The following is a 27,137-nucleotide window of genomic DNA, read 5'->3' on the forward strand; positions in this document are numbered from 1 at the left end:
GCAAGGCTCACTTGGTGCTGTGTGTTATCATCAGAGCTGAGCCCAGGTTCTCTGATGTTTCTGAGTGTGCATTCTCAGCCACCTCAGATGCCCACATTTGGTGCCCTGACCGGCTCAGTTTAGAACAAATCACTTTTCTTGACAAGTTGTGGGGTGCTAACTCTATTTCAATTAGCAGTTGGCCACAACCCTGCAGAAACCCAAAAGAACAGCCCTTCAAGGGTTCTGATAAGTCATGATCTAATGCATAATTATCACATCATGGACAAAGAGGCTATGCCCTGAGCCTAATGTATGTTACAGATCTTTATATCAATAATTGAAGTAGTAATTGCTAATTTGGTTGTGGTCAGAAGCAAACCTCCACTGATCATGACAAAGACTGCAGAAAAAGAGAAACTTATGGCTATGCAACTGGCAGGGGGCTGCTATAGAGATGAATCCTAAGAAATGTACCCTACATAATAACTAATCTTTATAAAAAGGAAACCTGACCTTTAACCAAAGGTTAGACACTCTTTCTTGAAGACGCAGCTGCCCCATTCATAATTTACAACAGCTCTGTTACCCAATACATGGGAGGATTGGAAAAGCCTGGAGGTAAACCCTAATGTTCCCTGAACTGCAGACTCATATATGGCCAGCATTCTACTTGACAACTCCACTCAATTTTTAACAGGACCCAAACTGAGCTTTTCTCTTGTCCCAAATCTGCTTCTCCCATCGTCTGCCCACCCAGAAAACCCCCTTCATACTCGAGGCCTGTCTTTCCCTCACAGCCCGTATTCATCAGCAAATCAGAGCAGCTCTACTTCCAACCTTCTCCAAAATCCAGTTACTTCTCACAACCACACTTCCCAGGTCCAAGTCATTGTCATCTCTTCCGGATTACTGCACTGACCTCCTAACTCAACATTCTCAACAAGCAGACAGAGTGACTCTTAAAAACTAAATATCTCTGTTATTTCTCTGCTTAAAATCCTCCCTTGGCTCCCTGTCACACTCAGAGTAAAAGCCAAGGCACTCACCCCATCCTACAGAGCCCCATGTGGTCTGGCCCCTGTCATTGCTCTACTACCATACTTACCTATTCCACTCCTCCTACTCTACCTATCTGACCACCTTCTCACTGACATTCCTCCATGCAGCAGTCATGCTCCCATTTTGGTCTTTGCACCTGCTGTTCCCTGTGCCAAAACCCTGTCCCCCCAGATATCACATGGTTGGCTCTCTCACCTCCTTTACCTAAGTGTCATGTTATCAGCGAATCCTTCTCTGGACATGCTGTCTAAAATTGCAACTCTGCTCTTCCACTTTTTCTCCTTCTTCCCTTCTTTATTATTCTCCTCAGGTTTCAGCACTCACATATTTCATATTTTATTTGCTCATTTATTTCCTGCTAGAGTGTAAGGTTCTGAAGGGCAAGGGCTTTTTCTGATATGTGCACTGACATACCCCTGGCACCCCTGCACTCCGAGCAGAGTCTAGCACATTGTAAGCTTTATAAGTATTTGTCAAATAAGCAAATAAATTAATAAATAGATAGTTAAGAGCAAGGGGATAATAAAATATTAACATTTAACTTTAACAGTATTAATACATTTTCACTTCTTAAATCAGACACTAGAAATGCTCATTGATAAAGCATGTATTAACATCTTTTTACCACTTGGAAAAATACCATTCACTTATCAAAACTTTGAAGTTTGAATTATCAGCTGCTACTCCTTCAAATTGCTTTATTTTTCCTTGAAGACTAAAAGGTAAGGGAATGTAGGTCTGTGTGGTTTTCACTTAAACTGTAGACTCCACAATTCTCATTATAGTTATGTTGCCATTGATAAAAACAACAGTGTCCAGTAATTGTTTCTTCTCTTCTTAGTCGGGGAAGGGACTGAGGAAAGCTTTCTTTGAGCCAATTTAGCCCTGAATATAGTGCTGAAAATCATAAGCAAAGTCCCAGGTGTTAAAGGTTAACCTGGTCCAGCTAAAATACACCTACAGAGAGACAGAGTTTACCAAGGCCAAAATATTTAGTACCAATTTACAATGACATTTAATCTAATATAAAAATAAACATTTTTTCATGTGTCTGATAGCCATTTGTATGTCTTCATTGGAGAAGTGTCTGTTCATATCTTCTGCCCATTTTTTGATATGATTGTCTGTTTTGTGTGTGTTGAGTTTCAGGAGTTCTTTATAGATCCTGGATATCAACCTTTTGTCTGTACTGTCATTTGCAAATATCTTCTCCCATTCCGTGGGTTGCCTCTTTGGTTTTTTTGACTGTTTCCTTTGCTGTGCAGAAGCTTTTGATCTTGATGAAGTCCCAAAAGTTCATCTTTGCTTTTGTTTCCTTTGCCTTTGGAGACATATCTTGAAAGAAGTTGCTGTGGCTGATATCGAAGAGATTACTGCCTATGTTCTCCTCTAGGATTCTGATGGATTCCTGTCTCACGTTGAGATCTTTTATCCATTTTGAGATTATCTTTGTGTACAGTGTAAGAGAATGGTCGAGTTTCATTCTTTTGCATATCGCTGAGATCAGAATGATCTAACACAAGTATCTTCCTGGTGATACATTTTAGGGACCCAGAGCCTATAATGATGTGTCACAACATTCTCAAGGATCTCTGTTCACCAAATCAAGGGGGTTGATTATCTTGGTTGCTTCAAATTTTACCTCTTACTCTTTCTGTTGACATAAGGCATCTATTCATTAAATACACACCTGAAAGTGAACTTTTGTTGAATGAAAGCTAATTTATACACATTATACACACTGTTGTCATTAATATATAGTCAATTTTATGTTGCCCCTAACCTATTAGTTCCTTTTGTATTAGGTTTCTAAAGATTAGAAAATCAGCAACCCGTAAATAAAGCAAGGCTACTTAATATTCCAAACAATAAACTATAGCCACATTATGAAAACCAAACTTTGTTCTGTAATTGATGGAGTCAGGACAGCAAGAAGGATTTGGAAAAAGTATTCTTAGATTAAATGCTTCACTTCATATGATCTGGAAATCTGAATGGCACTTGGTGCCCCCTAGAATTTCTCTGCATAGAGGAAAAATTGTATGTATGAAGTCTTTCAGTATGCCTGACTTGGTCTCCCCTTAACAATAAAGCTCTCCACCTCAGTTCCCACGACAACTCAGCACCACTCTAATATCAAGCCAGTCCTGTACAAGGCATTAGGGAGGAGTCCATAGTTTTACAGCAATGCAAATATCTAAGTACAAAATAATATATACCAGTTATTCATCCTAGGAGAGCAGTTTTCCAGTTTCACTTGCCCACAGGTCACTTTCTTAAAATAGTGATATCTAAAGTATGAGATACTAATTCTTTACTTGCATGGAGGTGGGAAGATATGGGGTATGAAGTACAGCTAATGAGAAAGGCATTCTGTTTCACACTTGTAAATGTTGGGGGAGATAAGGAGAAACATTCACCAAGCATCAGGACTCTATGTTTAGTTTTGTCCTCCCTTTATTTTTAACTGTGTATCAAGGCTGTTATATTGAAAGGGAAGTATCTGAATGCTGTGTCTCATCCCAGGTTGAACCCTATACTACATCAGTGTTGTCTCAGAGTTCTGCTGTCTTTAGACCCATTGATCACATTTTTTTCACATGGACCCCAGAAAGTGCTCTTAGGCACCCTACATCCTGATCATGCTAGGCAGGGCCTCATGCTCTGTCTCTGGTGATAACTAGTGGGATATTATATTCAGGCTTACATTACTGAGTATAAGATTAGTAGTTTTCACTCTGCCAGATTGTGAAATTAATTTAATGCGTCACAACCAGAATTTTTAAGTGAAATACAGCAGAATAGAAAATATCAAAGGGTATCGTTTATAATAGGGTCGAGTATTTTCTGACAAGTGGTGTGTGTGTGTGTGTGTGTGTGTGTGTGTGTGTGTGTGTTGGGTATTGATATGCTTTCTGTGGACTGTAATCCAAAAAGTTTGAAAGCCAGTTAAGGCAAAGTATAAGTATTCATCAAAGCTTGTATTTTCTCCTTTCTTCTGCTAACATAGTTAGATCATTTAAGCCTTTTCTATGGTTAGTTGTACCCATATGACTGAATTTTGGCCAAGAAGTGTGAATACATATGCCATCCATTCCTTTCAAATTTTCCCCTGAAAACTTCCCAAACATAGTTCTTGCTTTCTCCTCTCCTGTAACTGAATCTATAAGACAGGTGAAGTCTGAGGCCCTGCATGTTTATGTGGAAAGCTGCTCACTCATCAAGCCACACTGAACTGTGAAGGGGTGAAAAACAAACTGTTTGTATTTTGCCATTGAGATCGGGAGTTTGTTTGTTATAGCACCTAGTTTTGCTTATTCTAACTAACACGGGGCAGATAAAAGAGTGGACTCCAGGGAGAGGTTATCCATTCTCTTGCCTCTGGCCTTATTCCAACTCCTTTATAACACAGCACCCCAAAAGCACTAAGGTCCACAACCACAGAGCATTTATGAGGCTTAGCTTTCCTCACAGCCTAGCTGCACTTCCGTGCTTTGGTGGCTTTCTGTTTGATTATGTTCAGACACTTGGATCAATGCCTTTCAGTAACTGAGTCTCACCTAGCCTCCAGGACCTACATCACAGCCAGTCCTTCCCCACCAATCTACATGATCTGTGATCTATAGCTGCTTTAGGATGTAAGTAATACTAACAAATAAAACTCATTTCTGGCAAACATTTTAATATATACAAAAACATTCTCTTTTCAAGAAAATATTTAAATAATTATAACAATAACAATAGCAGTAGTTAGAATTTACTAAGTGCCTACCATCAAATATACACTATTCCTAATTCTCATAAAAGTCAAGGAAAGTAGATATTATTACACTCACTGAAAGATAAAAAGACTGAAGCTCAGAGAGGTGGGAATTTGCACCAGTTCACACAGTTAGAGTGTCCAAAACCAGGACTTGAACTCATATTTTTCTGATGACCAAATCCATACTCTTTTTGCATCTTCATGCTCCTTACTAATGACAAAAAGACCAAATGTCTAATTGTGAGAAGTTTATATTTCTGTACACTAAAAGACTTGTTGGAAGCTCTCAGATCACCTCACATAAAAGGGTACCTATTAGAGGTCTCGCTGTGCACTGAGCCATACTGAACTTTAAGTTCATTTGTGGTTTTCGGGAAACAAGGGATATCAAATCTAAACTGAACATCTCAATGAAGGCTAATACCACCTTTTGCTGTGCATGTGGTGCATAATTAGGCTTTCAACTATGTAGAATGCCCTGCACAGCTCTATGAAATTTGGTCAAGGCTCTGGGAGCTGACAGGAATAAATGAGACTATTAGAGACTTATTCCATCATAAAGAGAACTGGCTAGATTATGCCATCTGACATAGATTTAAACCAATGGTCTTTGGGGGGGATGCTTATAAAAATCCACTGCGGAATGAGAAGAAAATATGAGAACTTCTCTTAATGTAGTAATTCTATTTTTAAATAAGAAATTAAGGTTTTCTAACACCTAATAAATAGGCTCATACCAGCGCTTTCATTCCTTCCTTATGTCACACAGGACAAATAGCACATCTGTCACGTTTTTAGGGAAATGGTAGCTCCATGGCATAGCAGTGTGAGAGCAGAGCCCTTATTCTTTCATTTGGTTGTTTTATAACACATTGAAATTTCCATGTTCTGTTTAGGTAGATTTATAGGTTATGTTATCTGGTTGCATTGGTCAGGGTTCTCCAGAAAAACAGAACCAATAAGACATAGAGAGACATATATAAGAGGAGATTTAACATAGGAATTGGCTTATGGGAATATGGAGGCTGGGATGTCCCACAGTATACCATCTGCAAGCTCAAGAGCCAGGAAAGCTAGTGGTATAATTCAGTGTGAGTCTGAAAAACCCAAGGAACAGCACAGCCAATGCTGTAACTCCCAGTCCGAGGTAAAAGGCTTGAGAACAAGAAGCCACTGGTATAAGTCCCAGAATCTTAAAGCCTGAGAACGGGGAGCTCCACTACCCAAGGGCAGGATAACATGGATGCCCTGGCTCAAGAAGAAAGAGAGGGAATTTACTCTTCTCCTGCCATTTTGTTCTGTTTTGGTCCTGAGCAGATTGGATGATGCCCACCCAAACTGGTGAGAGTGAATCTTTTTACTCAGTCTATTAAATCAAATGTGAATATTTTCCTGAAATACTATCACAGACACACTCACAAGTAATGTTTTACCAGCTATGCGTGCATTCCTTAGCCCAGTCAATTTGACACAAAAAATTAATTACCACACCGGTTTTAACAAAATCAATTGTTACCTGGCTTTAACAGAACCAATCTTCAAAAAAATAAAGTAGTCATGTGGCTTAAAATATCCCTGCCAAGTTATATGATTGCTGATAATGATACTAATAAGGCAAACTCAGGCAAACAAAATGATAGAACTGATCCAAGTCCTACTTATGGTACCCTTTCCATTTGCTTTGATCCCAGCCACATCATGAGAAAACCATGAGGACTGCAAACCATAAGAGACACTGAAATCAAGGAAACAAACTGAGGGTTGCTGGAGGGGAGGAGTGGGGGGAAGGGGTAATTGGGTGATGTACATTAAGGAGGACATGTGATGTATTGAGCACTGGGTGTTGTATGCAACTGACGAACCACTAAATCCTGAAACTAATAATACAGTATATGTTAACTAAATTGAATGTAAGTCAAGAATTTTTTAAAATGAGGATTTATTTAAGTATAACAAAAATCATCAAGACTCTTTAAAATGTGGATTTATCCACTGTCATCAGAGATGCACTTCAATCCAAGTGTATGTTGTCCTCTGAGCTATTAACAAATTACCGAACCACATTTAGATAATTTATAAATACACTGGAAGTGCTGTGCAACAACCTTTTGCTGATAATAATACCTGACCAAAAAAATGGGACACCATTGATATAGGAGACCTTAATCTGACCCATCTCAGGGCACTTCCCATAATTCAGAAACCACTAGTAGATACTGAACAGCTAGATCCAGATACTCCATGGGAAGTGCTTGAGCCTCTGAAGTTACACATCCCCTCCCCTTCCTTTGGGCCTCCAGAGCTGCACTAGTGCAACTTAATTGCCTTCATAAACACAGGCAAAATCATTTTCAGCTGCCTAGGACTCTGCTGGGCAGATTTTGCCTTTCATCAAACTCTTGCTGTTCTCTATCAACCATGGTTGGAATGATTTGGTCTTGATTTGGATTCAGAAGCTTCATTCACTTACTGCTCTAAGCAAAATTTAATCAAAATATTTACCTCGGTAATTTGGTCCAAAACTTTCCTCAAATTAACTAAGGCCAACTGTTCAGCCAGGTTACTGCCGAAAGCCTTAGAGCATGGCAGAGCTGTGAAAAAGAAGGGATGCAGTTGGGAGGAGGAAGCCACATGTTGCCTAGAAGTAGTCAAAAGTATATACAACATTTATTAGCTAGAGTACCACGAAAAGCATTCTAATCAGTTGGTTTCCTCTCATTAAATGTTAATTAGTTCAAATAAGCTTCCTGCATAGGAAAGTATCAGGTACTTAGCAAGCATTAGGAAAGAGGCAGGTCACACGCGGAGTCTGGAAAACTACAGACACAGAGCAAGGACACTGTTACCTCACTGGGTGACATTTTGTCTGAAGGCATATGTGAGCTTCTTGAGAAGGATCCAGAAGGTCTGCCAGAAACATTCAGGCTAAAATTTTCATTCTGGTAATGAGTCTCTGAAATAACATTTGTTGAGCTTTAAAAACACATTTAATGGGATTAGCTCCTGAAACAAATACTTTGATTATATTTAGATATATTTGCTCACACTGTTTAAATCCACAGAACAGGGTAATCGTATCACATTAAATGGCCTTTTATTTAGATTATTTTAGTATCCTGCCACTTTGACAAAAAAAGTTATAAAAGTAAGAGAAACAAAACTAAAGACTGTGTAGACCACAAAATCATTAAGTGATTTGGAAATAGGTCATAGGATCACAGATGTCTGGGGTTAGAAGGGACTGTAAAGGTAGCTTCTTGAGGTTGTCATGCAACCAGTCCACATGAGCAAAACCATACCATACTTATGGCAACCCCTATTTTGATTGTCCAGTGCCTGATCCCAAGAAGTTGCTAAATATCATGAATATCACTCCTGATAGGGTCTGAAGCACTCGTTTCTCAGATAAAGACACAATGATAAATATAAAAAAAAAGATTTATTTACTTATTTGAGGGAGAGAGAAAGAGAGAAAGCAAAGGTGGAGAGAGGGGCAGAGGGAAAGAATCTCAGGCACATTCCCCACAGAACGTGAAACCCCAGGAGGGCCCCATCCCATCCATGATCCTTGAGATCACAACCTGAGCCAAACCAAGATTTGGTCACTCAACCAACTGAGCCAACTGGATGTCCCCACACTACATATCCCGTTAAAAGAAAAACAGAACTTGAACTGGATCCTCACTCCACAGGGCTCCTTTGGTGTTCTCACACTTTGCCCTGAACCTTGTTGTCATTTCCCTGTATAAGCTGATGATGCAATAACCACCTTTTGACACAGAGTTTGATGCAGGTTTGGCCAATGCTTTGGTAACAGGTAAAAAGGCTGTAAATTAATATTTTAGAAAAATAATGTCAAACATTTATTGAGTGTTTATTGTGTGACAGACACAGGTACTTTACAGATGTTAACTTGTTTAATCTTTTTTTTTTTAAGGTTTTATTCATTTGACAGAGAGATCACAAGTAGGCAGAGAAGGAGAGAGAGAGAGGGAAGAGGAAGCAGGCTCCCCGCCCAGCAGAGAGCCCGACGCGGGACTCGATCCCAGGACCCCGAGATCATGACCTGAGCCGAAGCCAGAGGCTTAACCCACGGAGCCACCCAGGCAGCCCCTAACTTGTTTAATCTTTATAATAGTCCAATTAAGTAGTCATGATTGTTAATTCCATTTAACAGGTGGAATAACTAAGGTACAGAGAGGTTAAATAATTTGCTATTGAGGCAGACTTCAAAGATGGTCCCCAAATGGCAGTCATGCTCTGTAATTCCCTCCCTTTGGTTGTGGGCTGAAGCTAATGACTCACTTCAGATGAACAGACAAAAAAAAAAAAAAAAAAGACATCGCTTCCATGGCTAGCTTAAAAATGTCTGTGATATCTGTCTCACCAGAAGACTCTTTCTGTTGGTTTTGATGTGTTACGTTGGTAATGCCCATGGGGCAAGGAACTGAGGGCAACCACCAGCCAACAGCCAGCAAGGAATTTAGACTCTCAATCCAACAGTTATCAAGAATGGAATCTTGTCAGTAACCACATGACTGAGCTTGGAAGTAGATCCTTCCCCAGTCAAGCTTCAGAAGAGATCACAGACCTTGGGCCAAGGCCTTGACTGCAGTCTTTTGAGAGACAACAAATCAGAGAACACTACTAAATCATTTCTTGATTCCTAACCTTCTACACTTTGAGACAATATATGTTGTTTCAAGCACTTTGCTTTAGGGTAATTTTTTTAAAGATTTTCTTTATTTATTTGACAGAGATCACAAGTAGGCAGAGAGGCAGGCAGAGAGAGAGGGGGAAGCAGGCTCTCTGCTGAGCAGAGAGCCCAATGCGGGGCTCGATCCCAGGACCCTGAGATCATGACCTGAGCCGAAGGCAGAGGCTTTTAACTCACTGAGCCACCCAGGTGCCCCTAGGGTAATTTGTTATGAAGCAAAAGATAGCTAACACACTTACCCAAGATTGTATTGCTAGTAAGTGGCACAGCCAAAATTTGAACCTAAAAAGTCTGGCTCCTGAATATATGCTCATAAATATTGATACCACACTACCTCTCAGAAGATACCCCATAATCCTCACTAATATCACCATTACCATCATCACCTTCATCATTATCACTGTCATCACCGTCATCACTATTATCACTATTGTCAACATCATCATCATCACTACTAGTATATATGCCAAACATTGTGCTAAGTGCTTTATATATATAAATTTATATAATCCTCAAAATGACCCTGTGATCCCAACGTTACAGCTTTAAAAAAAAAAAAAAAAACTAAGTCTCAGATAATATAAGTAACTCACTTAGGATCAAATAGAAAATTCAGAACTTGGCCTAGTTGAGTCCAAAGCCCATGCCCTTCCCACCAAATTTTGCTGCTTCTCTGTAAAAAAGAGCTATACCTAACCAGTTAATGATGCCCTGAGAAAGAGTTATTTTCAACATTGTAGAAAATGCACAACAATATTTTTAATAAATCATTGATAACAAAATCTAATTGCTGCAGATTTTTCTAACTTTACCATAACTAACCTCATGGAGCATGTCAATATGTGGGATGTGGAATGCCTTGGAAAAATATACCAAAAAAGAAAGCTTTATTACTTTGTATATGGCATTTCTTGTTAGCATATATAACAAAGCATGAATTGAACATCAATTATGTGATACTAAATTTCTTCCAAGAGTAAAAGTCATAAATTCTAAACCTAACATAGTAACTTGCATTGCACAAAAAATCTTGAATGACTCCCTGTTGGACATTAGATGAGAGAGTTCATACTCCTTGACACAGCATTAAGGTATGACTCTCTTACCCCAACTTAGCTTACTGCTCCACCCATGAAACTCAAGTCTGATCATGTCATATCAGGATCTTGGATCAGAGACTTAGATTTTCATTTCTAGATTGAGCACACTGTTTAGCAAAGGCACAGAAAAATTGATGGAGAAAAGAGAAGAAGGGAGAAAGAAAGGAAGGATAGAAGGAGGGAAGAAAGGAGGAAGGGAGGCGAGGAAGGAAGGATGGAAGGAGGCAGAGAAAATGAGAGGATTTCACTCTTTTTACTCTAGTAATGAATCCCCAAATTCATAAATATTGAAAAATCCCCAAATTCTAAAATATTCTAACTATAGCATAATTGAGTCACAAAGAATCCTGACACATTTTGGTTTATAACAGTTCCCTCTCCAAATTAAACAGAAAGGAAGCAGAAACACTGGGCACGAGGTACATCAATCATTCAACCTGTTCATATGGTCCTAAGATCTCTTCAATTTTGCCCCCATGGTTTTTGAACTTCTGAACCAGAATTAAACAAAAAGTACCATATATACTTTCTTAGGGCAACTAAGAAATTTGCTAAGTATGATGTGCCTCTGCAGATGGAAACAATAGAATAATTAACTACAATGAACTTATGTATCCTAATCACTGTGTTTAGAATATTTGCATATTGCACTAGCTAGGAAGACTCAACTTGTACAAAACCATCTAATAATGGAGGAACCAGTAAGCATTATTTTAAATGGTCCTTGCATTCACATTGTAGATGTGACTATTGCCATTGTCCCATTCACTGTCACTTCCTTAAAGGTCAGTTCAGGGTTTACTTCTATTTCTGTATTAAGTCTCTGACCTGCTTTTTGGTAGTTCAGCATCACTGTTGTTGTCTTGACAGAGTCCTTCAGACTTCAGCTGTCGGCCTTCATTTCCCAAGCTCACACTCTCTTGTCTCTAATTGCACTAGAGTGAAGGAAAAAGAAAATGACCTCAGTGGTATTTACTTGGCCTAGCAGAATAAAGGTTTTGTTGGAAGAGGAAGTGGCAGGGCTGCTGCCCATAATTCCAAAGGGAAGCCTTGGGAAAGTCAGTGTGAAACCTGCCACTCTCATTTTTTAAGTCCCATTCAGGCAGAAAGTTAGACTGAAACTTTTGTTGTACTTTTTAAAATGTTCTTTATAGTTTTTCCACAACTTATTGTTTAAAGTAGTGTACCCAGAGCTGTATGACTTTGGAAAATAACATCATGGACCATTTCTTCTCTGTGACTCCCTCTGAAAATCTAGGTTTTTAAAATCCCTAAAGGTCTCTCTCCACCTAAGCACCCCTTGTTCACTCCCTACAAGGCATCTTTCATGCTTTTTAGGCACAAATATTATTTAGTGGCATCTTTTAAAACTTATTTGGATGGAAAGCCTAATAAAATAGATTATGCCCTTTGCCCCAGGGATGCCCCAGGGACTGTTGAGGTGTGTAGAACTGTCTGCCCCTTCACTAAATGGTCCCAGACGGCCATACTTTTCCAGACCTTATGTCTGTTTTCTATTATTTTCTGCCTCCTCTCTGCTGCCAATTTATTGTGCCTCCTTCATTTCCCACAAATTCTGACCCACAAAATGAGTCTCCTAAAAATCAATTTTTGTTTTTGGAAATCAGAAATAGCTAGGATCTTAACTATCACGATTCACTTTCTGACCCAAGAGTTTGAGGTTCACACACAATGAGATTCTTTAATAAGTATTCCAAAGGAATGAAGAAACCCAGTTGTATGAGATATAAAAGATCATCACTATAGGACTAAAAATAAATAATAATATTTATAATGATGGTCATTGTATTAACATTTATTTCAAAGACTGGTTTCTCTTTTACTTAAAGTTCTAGAAACAGCCAGATTCACTGGGGGTAGTTTTTTCCTATAGTCATATCTGCTCAACTTTATTGAATTTCCTTTCCTTAATGAATCATGAGGGTTGAGTTAAATGTTAAATATCAGTGTTTATATAAGGAACATGCATGTTTGCTTTTTCTTCAATTAAGGAAAAGCTGGTGACCTTTGTGCCACTGAGTCTTGTGCTTGTTAATAGTATGGCTTTCCGATTTAACAAGCTCTCCTGGTAAGACCCATCACATCATCTCATATGCATAAAGAAAACATGAAACAGTTGGCTACCCATTAGGTGGCATTTGCAAAAAAAAAAAAAAAAAAAAAAAAAAAAAAAAAAAAAAAAAAAAGGCATGCCCCAAGTGGAAGGTGGAAAACTAGGAAATGTCTCATCATGACACTGTGGGAAATGTGGTTTGACTCTTCACAGATATAAACATTAGGATCTTGAGGATGATATATTTTTTAAAAAGATTACTGCAAAAATTCAGATTTAGGAGGCAATGTAGTCCAAGTTTAAGAACCCAGGTGCACATAGAATCATCTAGAGACAATTTAACACTTTTTGTTCCCCTTCACCCATTTCTCCCAACTTCCTTCCCCTCCCCCTGGCAACCACCAGTCTGTTCTCTGTATCTATGAGGATGGTTTGTTTTTGTTTTTCTTTTTTTCTTTTTTAGATACCACTATCAGAGAGATCATACAGTATTTGTCTTGCTCTAATTTGTTCCACTTAGCATAATGCCCTCAAAGTACATCTATGTTGTCACAAATGACAAGATTTCATTTTTTTATGGCTGAATAATATTCCTGAATGTATATCACACAATCTCTTTATTCATTTATCCATCTATAGACACTCAGGTTGTTCACGTGTCTTGCCTATTGTTAATAGTACTTGATGAACATGGGAGTGCATATATCTTTTTCACTGGTCCAACCCCTTAGCAGACATGTGAATGTTCTTTCCAACACTCCCTAAGAAGTGGACTTTTATCCTCTATTTGAATACTTCCATAAATGAGGGATTCATTACCTCATAAGATAACCTATGCCTTAATGGGAGAGAGAATACCATGAGAAATTTCTTCCCCTATAAAAATCAAAGTCTCTTTGTAAATATCCTCTTATTAATCCAGATCCTTTCATCTGGAAACACACAGAATAACTCTTAAACACATGACAGAACTTTCAGCATTTGAGGACAGTCTCTCAATTCTCTCTTCCTCTGGGGAATCTCATTCACTCTTATGTTTTTTATTACTCATTTTATGCTAATAATTCTTATTTACAGTTGATCTTAGTCAAAAGGCCGAGAAGCGATAATGATTCTTATTTATATCTTTAACTCATATTCTCTCCTGAGTACCAGGCCTGCACATTTATCTGCTTACTGGACATCTCCATGTAGTTGTTCTGTTATGCTTCCTTTTCAATACGATTATCCAGTCCCCTTCAAACCCTCTCCTTCTCCTGTTTTCCCCATTCAGTAAATTGACCTCCTTCCCATTGTCCAAGCTGAACCTGCTGGTTGTCCGGATCTTGTTCTTGACCCCTTCTGTCCCTCCAGCTGCCATGCCAGGTTCATCCTCATCAATTCCAATCAATCTTGCCTCCTAAATTCCTCTTTGAATTAATCATTCTTTCTCATCTCCTAAATACCATGATCCTCCCTCAGGAGTTCACATAAGATCCTCTCAACTCTCAACAGAACTGCTTCTAGATTTGTTTGTTTTAATTCCTCACTACTGTCAGTGTGATCCTTCAAAAGCACAAAACTCATTACATTTTGTCTCTGCTGAATGCCCTTGAAATAACAGTTTAAATCCCTCAACATGACCAACAATGTCCTTCATGGTCTAAGCCATACCCACATTTTCAGTACTCTCTTTTACTTCTCTCTTTGCGTATCTCCACTGGTAAAACTCAAAGTGAGGTCCACAGGCTGGCAGCATCAGCAGTACCTCGGAGCTTGTTGGAAATCCAGAATCTCAGACTCCACCCCTGACTTTTGGAACAAGAATCTGCATTTTAACAAGATTCCTCAGATGATTTTGATGCACATTAAGCTTTGAGAAACACTGTTTTTCTATACATTAGCTCTGTCCTGACTTTTGAGCCTTCAGACCTACTGTTTCTTCTTCCTGAGATTTTATTCCTTATGTCACATTGCAAAATTTTTCTGAATAACATCTTTAGGTGTCCATATAGATGCCATTTTCTCGAGAAATCCTCCTGTAAATTCTCCTGACTGAATTAAGTGACCCCTCAAATCTATGTCCCTTGCATCTTCCACATTGTTCCATGAAGAAGTTTGTGTAATTAGTTTTTTTTTAATTTGTTTATTTATTTCAGAGAGAGTTCATTCATAGGTGGGAGTATGTGGTGGGGCCAAGAGAGGAGAAGAGAGAGGCAGACTCCTTGCTGGGCATGGAGCCGATCGAAGGGCTCAATCCTGTGACCCTGAGATCATGACCTAAGCTGAAATCAAGAGTCAGACACTCAACTGACTGAGCCACCCAGGCACCCCCTTGTGTAATTAGTTTCTTAAGAAATATATAGTGTCATAGCCTCAGTGTCTAAAACATAATATATGCTCAATAAATATCTGTTGAATTAATGTTAAATGAATAGTAGGTACTCATTAAACATAAGTTCCAAACTTCTTGCCAAAATCCAGAAGTCTATGACCCTAGCCTTTCCCTGACAATAAAAGACTAGAGACCCTCTTACAAGAGGAAATGAAGTTAGGATGGTGTTATTTCCTTTTCATAAGCTATTGCTGGACTCTTCTGATCATGTTTTCTCTGCCTCAGTGCTCAAAAGACAACTCTGGATAATCTTAGAGATTCATAGGTTGTTAGAACACAAGGCACTATGGAATTCATTTGATTCAGACTTTGAGTCTATAGTCTATACATGAGAACCCTAGGACCCAGAGATTGGCTTTCACAAAAGGGTATATCAAATTTGCACAGGAGCCCACAGGTCCTCTTCCTTTTGAAGCATTACTTGCTTTTTTTTTTTTTTTAAGATATATTTATTTTAGAGAGAGAGAGTGCAAGCAAGGGAGAGGCACAGGGAGAAAGAGAGAGAATCCCAAGCAGACTCCATGTTGAGTGCAAAGCCCAACTTGGGGCTCCATCTCACCACCTGGAGCTCAATCTCACCACCCTTAGCTCAGGACCTAAGCTGAAACTAGAAGTCAGTGTTTAACTGACTGCACCACCCAGGCACCCCATTACTTGATTATTTTTAACATTAGTTTCTCCACACCCCTATTGCCACTCATAATTCCTCCAAACAATTCCAGAATCTCTCAGATCCCTAAAACATATTCATCTAATAAAAGATATTTTAATTTATTATTATCACTCAAAATGATCTCTTCATATTTTATCACATACTTTGGCCTTTAAATATCTTTTTTTTTAAGATTTTATTTATTTATTTGACAGACCGAGATCACAAGTAGGCAGAGAGGCAGGCAGAGAGTGAGAGGCGGGAAGCAGGCTCCCCACTGAGCAGGGAGCCCGATGCGGGGCTAGATCCCAGGACCCTGGGATCATGACCTGAGCTGAAGGCAGAGGCTTTAACCCACTGAGCCACCCAGGCGCCCCTGGCCTTTAAATATCTTACACTAAGGTGAGGTCTAACTGTACCTCCTAGGGAATTAAGTTTCATGAAGGAGAAGATGGAAATTAAAAAGTAGTTGAGGTGACACAGTCGGCTGAGCTTCTCATTCTTGATTTCAGCTCAGATCATGATCTCGATTCATGGGATTGAGCCCAGAGTCAGGCTTGGCATGGAATCTGCTTTAGACTCTCTCTCCCTCTGACCCTTCCTGCTGTGTTGTCTCTCTCTCTCTCAAACAAATAAATCTTTTTTTAAAAAAAGTAGGGGCGCCTGGGTGGCTCAGTGGGTTAAGCCGCTGCCTTCGGCTCAGGTCATGATCTCAGGGTCCTGGGATCGAGTCCCACATCAGGCTCTCTGCTCAGCAAGAAGCCTGCTTCCCTCTCTCTCTCTTTCTGCCTGCCTCTCCATCTACTTGTGATCTCTCTCTGTCAAATAAATAAATAAAATCTTTTAAAAAAATCAAAATTAAAATTAAAAAATTAAAAAAGTAGTGAGGGGTGCTAACATTAAATTATCTTCATATATCAGCAGGTTTGTATTTTCTTTCTTACCCTCCTTATTCTAGACATAGCTTTAAAGACTTATTTTTGGCATTCCTAACATTTTTACAACCATCTCTTACATATTTGCTGTCCAGTACGGTAGCTACTACCCATATGTGGCTATGAAGCTCTTGAAATATGACCAGTCCAAATTGAGATGTGCTCTAAGTCTAAAATATGCACTCAATTTTGGGGACTTCATGATGAAAAGAATGCAAACTATCTGGTTAATAATTTTCATATTGATTTCATGTTGAAATGATATTTTTGATAGGTTGGGTTAAATAAAATGTTATTAAATTTAATTTCTCTATTTGTTTTTTACTTTTTGAATGGAGTTACTACAAAATTTAAAATTGTAAGTGGAATTCCCATTATATTTCTATTGGACAGTGTTACTTCAGTCTTTAGTCATTAAGATTGTTCTCTCTGTTTTATATTCCTTTAGAAAAAAAAACTTCTTTATAGTATGTTCTTTTATGCTTTGTGTGCATTCTACAAAATAGAATTCAGTCAGGAGCTTCCCCTGTTGCCACAATGAGCTCTGCACACCACCCCACCCCCCTTACTTAGTTTTCCACTGGCATCCTTTGTGTGGGATTTGTCAGAAATTTCTTTTTAAACGTCTCCCCAAATTCTTAAGTAATTTTCCCTTGGTGTGATAATCAAACTCTATTCCTAAAAATAATATAATAATGCTAATAATAGGGGCACCTGGGTGGGTGAGTTGGTTAGGCATCTGTCTTTGGCTTAGTTCATGATCCTGGGGTCCTGGGATGGAGCCCCTTGTAAGGCTTCCTGCTCAACGAGGAGTCTGCTTCTCCCTCTCCCTCTGTCCCTCCTTCCTGTTCTCTTTCTCTCTCTCAAATAAATTTAAAATAATCTTTAAAAAATAATGCTAATAATAATAGTGATCATTTGTAGAGGCATGATTATGGCAGGCACCATGAAAAGTACTTTACATACATTATCTCATCTAACATTTACAATAACCAAAGAAGTAACTACTAAACTACCCATCACACAGATGAGACACTGATATTCCATGAGGTTATGGCAAAGACTAGCTAGCACTTCCCCAGCCCCTTTTTCTTTCCTTCTCTGCTTATAGCAAGTTACTTTTTCCCAACTGTGCCACTCAGAAGTATCTTCGGATATTCCTAAATGTCCCCTGAAAGACAAAATTTCCCCCCTTTTCCTTGCTGTGAGCCATTGGTATAAAGTAGAAACTACGTTTGTTATTTTCTCTAAATTTAGGGGATCAAATTTTTGGCAATCTGTGTTGGGGATTTCTTAGCTCTACTCTTTAGGCAAATGAGACTTCCAGCATATCCCCAACAGTTGCAACCTGCCCTCTTTGTCCCTGTGCCAGCTTCAGGCTCTACCTAGTATCTACTTAATTTTTCTGGCTGGCAAGTCCATACAAATATTCCCCCATAGTCCTCACACACGGTTCTCCCTCTTTTTCCAAACAGCCCTCCAGGGGAGGGCTGCTATTCCAAAAGTCCTAATTATGAATGGTTTTCCTGCCACATATGTGGGTACCTCCATCCCAGGAGCAAAAACCAGCCCAAAGATTTTTTTGGTTGACAAAAGTGCTGGATTTCTGAGGAGTACAAAGAAGAAAAAGGTCAAGAGACACCTTTAACAAAACATTCTCAACAGGTATAGATGGAAATGTGTTCACTGCATTTAGTTCAAGATTTTTATCATCCCATCGTTTTATTTACCCACCTCCTCTAAAGCTAGTTGTTACAAAAGAAGAATAATTCCAGCGCTCATTCAAATGACTTGGAAATCAGCTAGAATCCATTTCTTAGTCTTTTACATAATAATTACTGTTTTGAAATTCATGGTGTCTGTAAGTGTTCCACATCATGCATTACTTTTTCCTTTTCTCCAGCTGTGGCCTGAAGCCCAGTCATATGACCCATGACCAGATTGTTTGTTCAGGCTCCTTCCCCAAGAATCATATCAACCCAAATCTTCATCTGGCAAGTCCAGCACTTTTGTCAGTGACAACACGATATCATAATCTGGTTAACATTAAGTTATAAGCTCCACAAAGCAAGGATCATGGTGCGTATGTGAATGTGTGTGTGTGCATGTGTGCGTCTGTGTGTGTGTATGCTAAAATGACACTGTCTTTATAGCAAAGTTGGAGTTATGTCTCCTTTGCTATTTTTGATTTCTAGGCTACTTGGTGTAGACAAAGAGGGATCGTTTTCCTTCCCTTACTTCCTCTTCAAATCATGTGCAGTTTGGAAGGAAAATAACGATTCTTTCAGTCTATTTCCTTTCCAATAATAAGGACAAATATAGAAAGGTGTCCTGCTGCTTCATGTAGAATTATTTTAAGGTTGTTAAGTTGGTCTATCTAACTTTAATCAGGTGCAGACAAGAGCTTGCTGATCTATGCATTCTGAAATTTCATTGCTCCTACACAAACTCACTGCCTGGAAACAAGGAAGCCTGACACTTGGAGGGCTGTGCTGTCTGACAAACCAGATTAATAATGAATGAACCCATCTTGTATAATCAGGAAGGGGAGAAATGCTACAAATTAGAGCTAAGCATGTTCTTCATTACAGGTGGCAGCAGGATGCTGCTTAGGCTATCACTGATGCTCAAATTAGCTGCAGGGTGCAGGGACCACTTGCTGCCTCTTGCTGTTTCTTACTTCCCTCTTGAGAGATTCCTTCTCAAGGGATTTGCAAAATGAGAAATTCTCAAAATTCAAACTTGGGAGATGCATTTGCACCACATGAGAGTGACAACTTATTACCCATCCGGGGTGTACAGATATTGTAAATGGGTTACATTTCCATCTTAAGTTAAAGTTCTCATATTTTCCATATAAATTAGATCAACATTATGCCAAGATAGGAATTTCTGCAAGATTCTGGTATTCTCAAGAGATGCTTACTCTGAATATCATGTGCTTTCACAGAAAATGAGCTGCCCATCTCAGAATCAGGGGAAATTTGCTGGTATTTTGTTTGGTTGGAGGTTGTTTTAACACATGCTACCAAGGACTAGCCCTGGTATTACTGTTGTGTGTGTGCATGCACACCAAAACCCGAACAGGTACAGAAATGAAACAAAATGAAAGATCTCAGGGAAGTGCAATGGAAAGCCAGTCAGTGTACCTCATCAACCAAACCTGAAAAATGTCAAAAGGTAGAAAGCCTATGCATGTAAGCACCATAAATATTTTATAAAATATCACCAATTCAAGAATGGTCCTTGGGGCTGAGGTAAACTGACAGCCTAGATCTCCAGTTGGAGGCAGGGATTGCAGGGGAAGAATTCCACTGACTTAACAACTCTGACCTCATTATCTGTCATGGTTTCCATAAGCACCATCTTTGTTCTCCTCTTCCATGAAGGTCTCTTGTGTTGAGGTAAGAGTGGATGGAGGTCCATGTAAGCGGCCTGGAGATCTGTAGGTCTTAAAATCAATGGAAAGAGGGCATGAAAGTCCCATTTGTGCTATGCCTGCTTTCTGAGAAAACTCTGTGCAAAATCAAGGTAAGGACCATTTAATGTAACTAATGTGATAGTTCCAGGTCAGAATAATTGTTTCTAAAACATGCTGACTTACCTATCGGCATCTAATATGTGGATGAGAGTATCAGTTTGGGTCCGGAGTTCTCCACAAAGATTCACCAAAATTAGGATAGTAGCCAATGATATTTATGGCATCAGAGGGTTTGGGGGAATAGAAGATCCTAAGAATTTGCGTGTCATCCTTGCGCAGAGGCCATGCTAATCTTCTCTGTATCGTTCCAATTTTAGTATATGTGCTGCCGAAGCGAGCACTAGAAGATCCTAAGAAAGAAAGAGCAGGTTATGTGTGGGAATAGCGAGTCTTTTTTTTTTTTTTTAAAGATTTTATTTATTTATTTATTTATTTGTCAGAGAGAGAGAAAGAGAGCGCGCACAAGCAGGCAGAGGCGGAGAGAGAAGCAGGGTCCCTGCCGAGCAGGGAGCCTGATGCAGGACTCGATCCCAGGACCCTGGGATCATGACCTGAGCCGAAGGTAGAAGCTTAACCAACTGAGCCACCCAGGTGTCCCAATAGCAAGTCTTTCTAAGAACAAAATGTGGCCGCTTTAGTTAGTGTAGTAGTGGTTAATAATATGCTCCAGGGATAAGGGCCGATCTATAGAGAAACCCCAAGTCACACTGACCCATGTTCACTTATCCAGCACATCCTTTCCATTGCATATGCACATAACCCTCATGAGTAGCTACTATTGAACTATGCTTTTCTACCTACCTGGGGTTAAATAGAATGATACATGATGTCATGTCCATAATCCTTCGAACCTTGAATAAGTTACATCATATGGTAAGGAGGAATTAAATTTGCAGATGGAATTAAGGATTCAGCTGACCTTGACATGAAGAGCTTATCTTGGATTATCCAGGTGGGCCCAATGTAATCACACAAGTCCTTATAAATAGAAAAGAGAGGCAAAAGAAAAAGAACCAGAGAGAGAACTTCATGAGAGATTCAACAATCCATTGTGAACTTTGAAAATGGAAGGGGACCACAAGTCAAGGAATGAGGGCAGCCTCTAGATGTGGGAGAAGAGAAGAAAATCCCCTAAAGCATCCAGAAGAGCACAACCCTGCCAACACCTTGATTTTAACCCAATAGACCCATTTCAGACTTCTGACTTCTGGAACAATAAGTCAATAAATTTGTGTTTTTTTAAGCCACTAAACTTAGAGCAATCTGTTACAACAGCAATAGGAAACAAATTACCCAAAGAAAATGATCCTAAACATCTCCCTAAATATGTTTGGAACTTGTGTTATAGGAATGAGGCAGGCAAGACAAGCCTCGTGACAGAACTATAGATGTGCTGGAGGTAGGAGGAGGTGAGGAAAAGTGCACATGGTGTTTATCACTGGCTTTGTTCCCAATCTAGTCCCCTGGAAGGAGCTGTTGGGTGTTGCAAAGTAATAACTGAAATAACTGTTTTCAATAAAACCACCGTAAAGAAGCATAGCTATGGAGTCCTGCTAGCAGGGTGTAACACAGGAGGGCATGGAGACCTGTCTACTGTGTGCTCCAGCCGTGGAGTGGCTGCAAAAGTCTATGAAACCTCAGAAAGCCTGCAGAGATGCCTGGCAGTGACTTGGGCCATGGTGCACAGGGTTCGCGGGGGCATAAATGGCAGAGCCCAGAAGATATGGTCATTTACATAGTAGATATACCAGGAGACCTAACAAGAGATACCAATACACAATGAAATGAGGTCCTGAAGAGGCAGCAACGCCCAGCAGATGCCCAGTGATACTGGTCTTGAATATTCATGAACAAAGCTGAGCCCTTCTTAAAATCATCAAACAGACCTTTGTGGATGGCTGATGGTCCTGCATGAACAGGTGAGAGGCAAGACTGCCATTCTTGATATGATCCTCTTCACTCCAGGCTGGCGCGGCCTGGGGTCCCAAGGTTTTTATGATAGTACCCAAGACTGAATAAATGATAGGCACAAAAGAAAAAAGAGAATTAATTGATGATATCCAGACAAGGTAAAACTTTCCTGCCATCTCTGTATCCGGTACTACTAAAAATGTTTCTATGTGGTATCTAAAGCAGATTTAAGCCTAACGTCAAAGGGCCATGAAGTAAATATTCTAAATTGCTTTGTTACTAATTGTTAGCAGAAAAATTTTCATCAACTGTGCCTTTACTGATGCAGTATCAGCCCAACAGAAACTCACAATGACAAATTAAGGACACAATATTCTAACTTAGAGACTACATCCTGGAGAAGTCAGATAGTTCGCATCAAAAGAGGATGTGTTCTTATTTTTGTCTGAGGGCAGTTTCCAACTAAAGGGATCAAAATATGTTCCTAAGAGCTCCCTCTAGCACCCTCTAGCTTTACCAACTCCATACAAAGGAGCGCAGGGAAGGAAGGGGTCCTGCCCCTTTTGAACCCAGAAAGAGCATCATGGGCACCTCTCCCTGAGTTCCGTGTCCCCTGTTTTTTGTTACAAGGCACCAAGAGCCACAGCGTATCTCCTTTGAGGTGTTTTCTCAGTTGATACTGCTAGTTGCTAGTTGCTGATGATTTTTCCCCCAGTCCTACATGCACAAATTGTTCTCTTTGTTAGAAGCTTCTCTGGATTCACTCCTGGAGATCTCCTGCTCTCTCTGTTTGGTTTGTCATGTGTGTTAAGTAAAACCCCTGCCATTTACTTTGATGAGTTTCAAGTGTTCCTCTCAGGGAGAAAAGGAAAGCCTGTGATTTGACAAGATGAATAGAAAAAAGCAGAGATTGGTTGTGTTTAATCAGAGATCACACAAACCCCAGCAAAATGAAACTGAAATGCCCTTTTTTACTAATTTGAAGTCAAATTCAGTTATAGGTTTTGGGAAGCTACAAATCCCAAACCATGAAGCAAGGTGCTTTTCTACAAGCTCATTCACTGGTCAGACCGTACATATAAGTAGTTCTTTGGAGATTATTTTCTTCTTTTTGGGACTAGGCCAGTGGTTCCTTTACTTCAGTTTCACAGTCATTTATTGAAGTGGAATAGGGCAAGGAAAAGTTAGAATGCAGAGTCAAAAGACTTGAACTCAAGTCTAGAAACTTCCAGTTGCTGGCTGGATGACTGAAGATAAATTACTTAATCTTTTGAACCTCAAGTTCAGCTTTTGCAAATTACAGAAATCACTGTCTATCTTATTGCCCTCACAAGATTGTTGAACGGCACACATGAAGAAGAGGTATGTGAGTGTTATGTATTATACACTGCCATATAAATGTCATTGTTGCTGTTGTTAGCTAGATGCTATGGGTAAATCAAATATGAACAAGTCATGGTCCAGACCCTCAAGGAACTTACCATCTGAGAGGAGAGTCAGATGAGAGTCTGCTGCGTGAAAACAGCAGAATGTGATCACAACCACAGGGGTCCAAAGGACTCAGAGACACAGGGAAGTGGCAGGTCATGAAACAGGGCAGTGAGGTCCATATTGAACAATGGGTAGCTTTCCAGAGAAATGGGGAGAAAGCATCTCAGTGAAGGAGCAGCATGACTAGAGGCACAGAGACTTTGCTTGTTGATTCATAGGGAGATCCCTGGGGTAGAAGCAGAGGTGTTTGACATGGAGGGGCAAGGCCATCAGGAGGTGGCCTGGAACCCCAGAACTGGAAAAGCCAGGAAATATGAGCTATATTGATATGAGTGTGAGAGTGAGCCCCAGATCCTGATGTCCCAGAACAAAGCTTAGATTGAACTGGGAAGAAAGTTAATAAAAGCATTGAATTTTATCCCAGTGAAATATCTTGTCCCTACTTTAAAACTTTTCCACATACCTATTCCCTCCCAGAAAGCTGATCCTGAGTTGTGGGGGGTTTTTTTGTTTGTTTGTTTGTTTGTTTTTTCCCTCCAGTAATTAGAGAGAATGAGTGTTCTCAACTAATATCCCACTGGAATTTTGTGCTTTCCTTATATCCCTCACCAGGTTTAAGCAGAGGAAAGTTTATATTTTAAGGAAAGCCCAAGATGAACTGTAAATATTCCAGAAGTCACAGTCTATTATCTTCTCTGCTGCTTCTAAACAATGCTTGCCAGTTAATTTCCCTGGCCTACACAGGCTCTTTGGTACTGAATATCCCTGTGGCCAAATGAGGCTTTGCTGCTGTCTTGTAGCTAAGAAGTGAACTGCTCTGTGCTCTGTGTAAGTTGTATTCTTCTTGCCCTCTGATCTCATTATCTTATACATCTGCATGCAGAACTACACCCCCCCACACACACATGCTATCAATCTGGGCCTGTCTCCTCCCCTATAATAACTGGGTCCCATTCCTTGCCTCTTTTGTAGTGTCATCATGGGGAAATGTACTGTCAAAATGTTAACTTACCCTGGGTGATTAGTATAAAATCTGAAGAAAGGTGTTATTTGTATATGTTTTAGAGACATCTTACTCTTTCCAGAAATTTTCCCTTCTCAACACCCATTATTTCTTGTTCAAATCAAACATTTTGATCCACTTTTTTATTTCTCCCAGCTGCTTAATGTTTTAATATAAGTAAACATGTTACAAACTCCAGGATCAACTGTCTTCACAACCTGTTAAAAGATGCCCTTTGTGTTCATCTAATATTTGTATGCTGACTCACACTAAACATATCTTTTGAAGTTCTCAGTAATTTTTTACACAGTATTTAAAATCCTAAGCATAATTTTTATTAATAATGAGAAGTTTAGCTTAGACAATGTGGAGTTCATATAGCCAAACTATAAATTTCCCAGGCTTTATTTGCTTTATTTGTTACAAATGTGGTAAATGGAGATCTGAAAAAAAAAAAAAACCCAGTAATCATTTTCAAATTTGTGGGTCAATTTAAATAAAACAGTATAAGAATTATTAAGTGTAAGAATTTTTAATCACAATTTAAATTTTAGGAGTTTTAAATTTAATATTAGGAAATTCTTTTTAGAAAAAAATTCTTTTATAGCCTACAATCCTTACTACCATGGACTATTTCATTTCCAGGGATAAAGATAAATGTAGTAAATAAGACAAAGAAAATTGCAATGTCACAATTAGAAAAGTATCCTGTATTTGAGATAATATGTTCAAGATATTATTCCAGGTGCCGCATACCATGAACTTACTATAGAGTTCAGATATCCAACACCTTCCATGCCTTCACCACACAAAATGAATCAATTCAATGAAAAAAAAAAAAGAGGTTTAAAAACATCAAAATAGCTATTAGGCATCAAATGAAAGATTTTTAACAACCTTTCAATTGGCAATATCATTAACATCAAAGTTTTGACATTCTTGTCACTTAAAATGAAGATAAAATAATTATATTGTTTAATGAAATACTCTCTGTAACTTGACTGACGGGAGCTACCTAAAATATTTTAATTGCTCTTTGAGATGGGAAGTCTCAGCATGTGAGCCCTTCTGTTTTCCCTGGTACATAGGGTGCAGTAATAGATAAGAGTGTGAAATACTGAAAATAATGACATTTAGCTTAACAGATCTAGGACACAAAGTAAAGAAAGAAAATCAAGAAGGAAGCGTTCTGGCTAAAACTACTTCCTATCAAACAATGTGAGAAACATGTTTTCAAAAAAATGCTTTAACATCTCTAGATTAGAAGCTCCATGTGGGTAATAACTGATTCTATCTTGTTCATTATTATGTTTCCTGTGTTTCCTGGGAAACTGCCTGATTGATGACTGACAAACATTTGTTGAATGAGTAAATGAAAAAAAATTAAGTGAATGAACTAACTTTATTGCTGAGAAATGTTTGGAGAAAACATAAGAAAGTGAGATATTGTAGTGAGGTCAATCAGAAGATTTGATAGTTTGAATACTTATTCACTCAACAGTTAGCTATTGAGTTCCTATTATAGGCTGTGCTCTACTGCGCTGATGATAGGAAAATTTCTAAAAGGTAGGAAATAAAAACACAAAAAATTAATCAAATGGGTGAAGGAGAGAAGTTAGTTGGGGAAACTGGAGGGGGAGATGAACCATGAGAGACTGTGGATTCTGAGAAACAAACTGAGGGTTTCGGAGGGGAGGAGGATCGGGGGATGGGAGGGCCTGGTAGTGTGTGCTAAGGAGGGTACATATTGCATGGAGCACTGGGTGTGGTGCATAAACAATGAATCTTGGAACACTGAAAAAACAAATTAAATTTTAAAAAATTAATCAAATGAAATGTAAAAAGTACCATGATTAGGGTTTGTAAAATATTCAATAAGAATATAGAGGAGAGAACTGTTCATTCCACCTAGGGAGAGAGGTTAAGGAATGGTCTCCAAAAAAGGTGACTTTTGATTTGGGCTGGATAAGTGAGTAATTAGGCAATTTGGAGGACCGGCAGAAGAATGCTGGTATAGGTAGAAAGAAGAACACAGGCAAAGGACCCAAAGGATGGGGAAAAAATGTGAATTATGATATTGCTTGACATGTATGAGGTACAGATTGGGTCTAGAAGCATAGGCATGAACCACAATATAAAGATAGTAAGCTATGCTACCCAATATATGCCAAGTTGTGGACAGTAGGAAGCTTTGAAAGGTTTTTAGGCAAGAAAGCCACACTGGGTGTTATATGCAACTAATGAGTGTTGAGCACTACATCAAAAACCAATGATGTACGGTATGTTGGCTAATTGAACATAGTTTTTAAAAAGCTGTGTATAAACTGTGTTTTTAACTGTGCTTTCAGTTTTGGAAGACTGATTCATAGCAGGTCAGTCCTTTTGTAAGGACAGCTGAAAAGATAAATTTAATATTTTTAAAATTTACTTTGAACACACTGTGTAATTACCAAACCACTGAGGGCTTAAAGAACTAAGGTGTCAAGAGAAAAGAAAATCATTGAAGTGAACATGATTTTTACACTTCCCTTTCCCTTAAGGATCTTCCAGTTCATATACATCTTGGGTGGAAAGGAAAAAGCAGATGCTAAAAAA

At 39.0% G+C, this 27,137-nt stretch overlaps 1 non-coding gene across 1 annotated transcript; it reads right to left on the bottom strand.

The window, feature by feature from the left end:
• Nucleotides 1-20,376: 20,376 nt before the first annotated feature.
• On the bottom strand, nt 20,377-20,478 carry LOC125089676 (U6 spliceosomal RNA). The gene has a single exon (XR_007124014.1). It is a non-coding gene; the product is annotated as a U6 spliceosomal RNA (small nuclear RNA).
• Nucleotides 20,479-27,137: the final 6,659 nt, after the last annotated feature.

Source organism: Lutra lutra, chromosome 1 (genome assembly GCF_902655055.1).
Source record: "Lutra lutra chromosome 1, mLutLut1.2, whole genome shotgun sequence".
Lineage (NCBI taxonomy): Eukaryota > Metazoa > Chordata > Mammalia > Carnivora > Mustelidae > Lutra > Lutra lutra.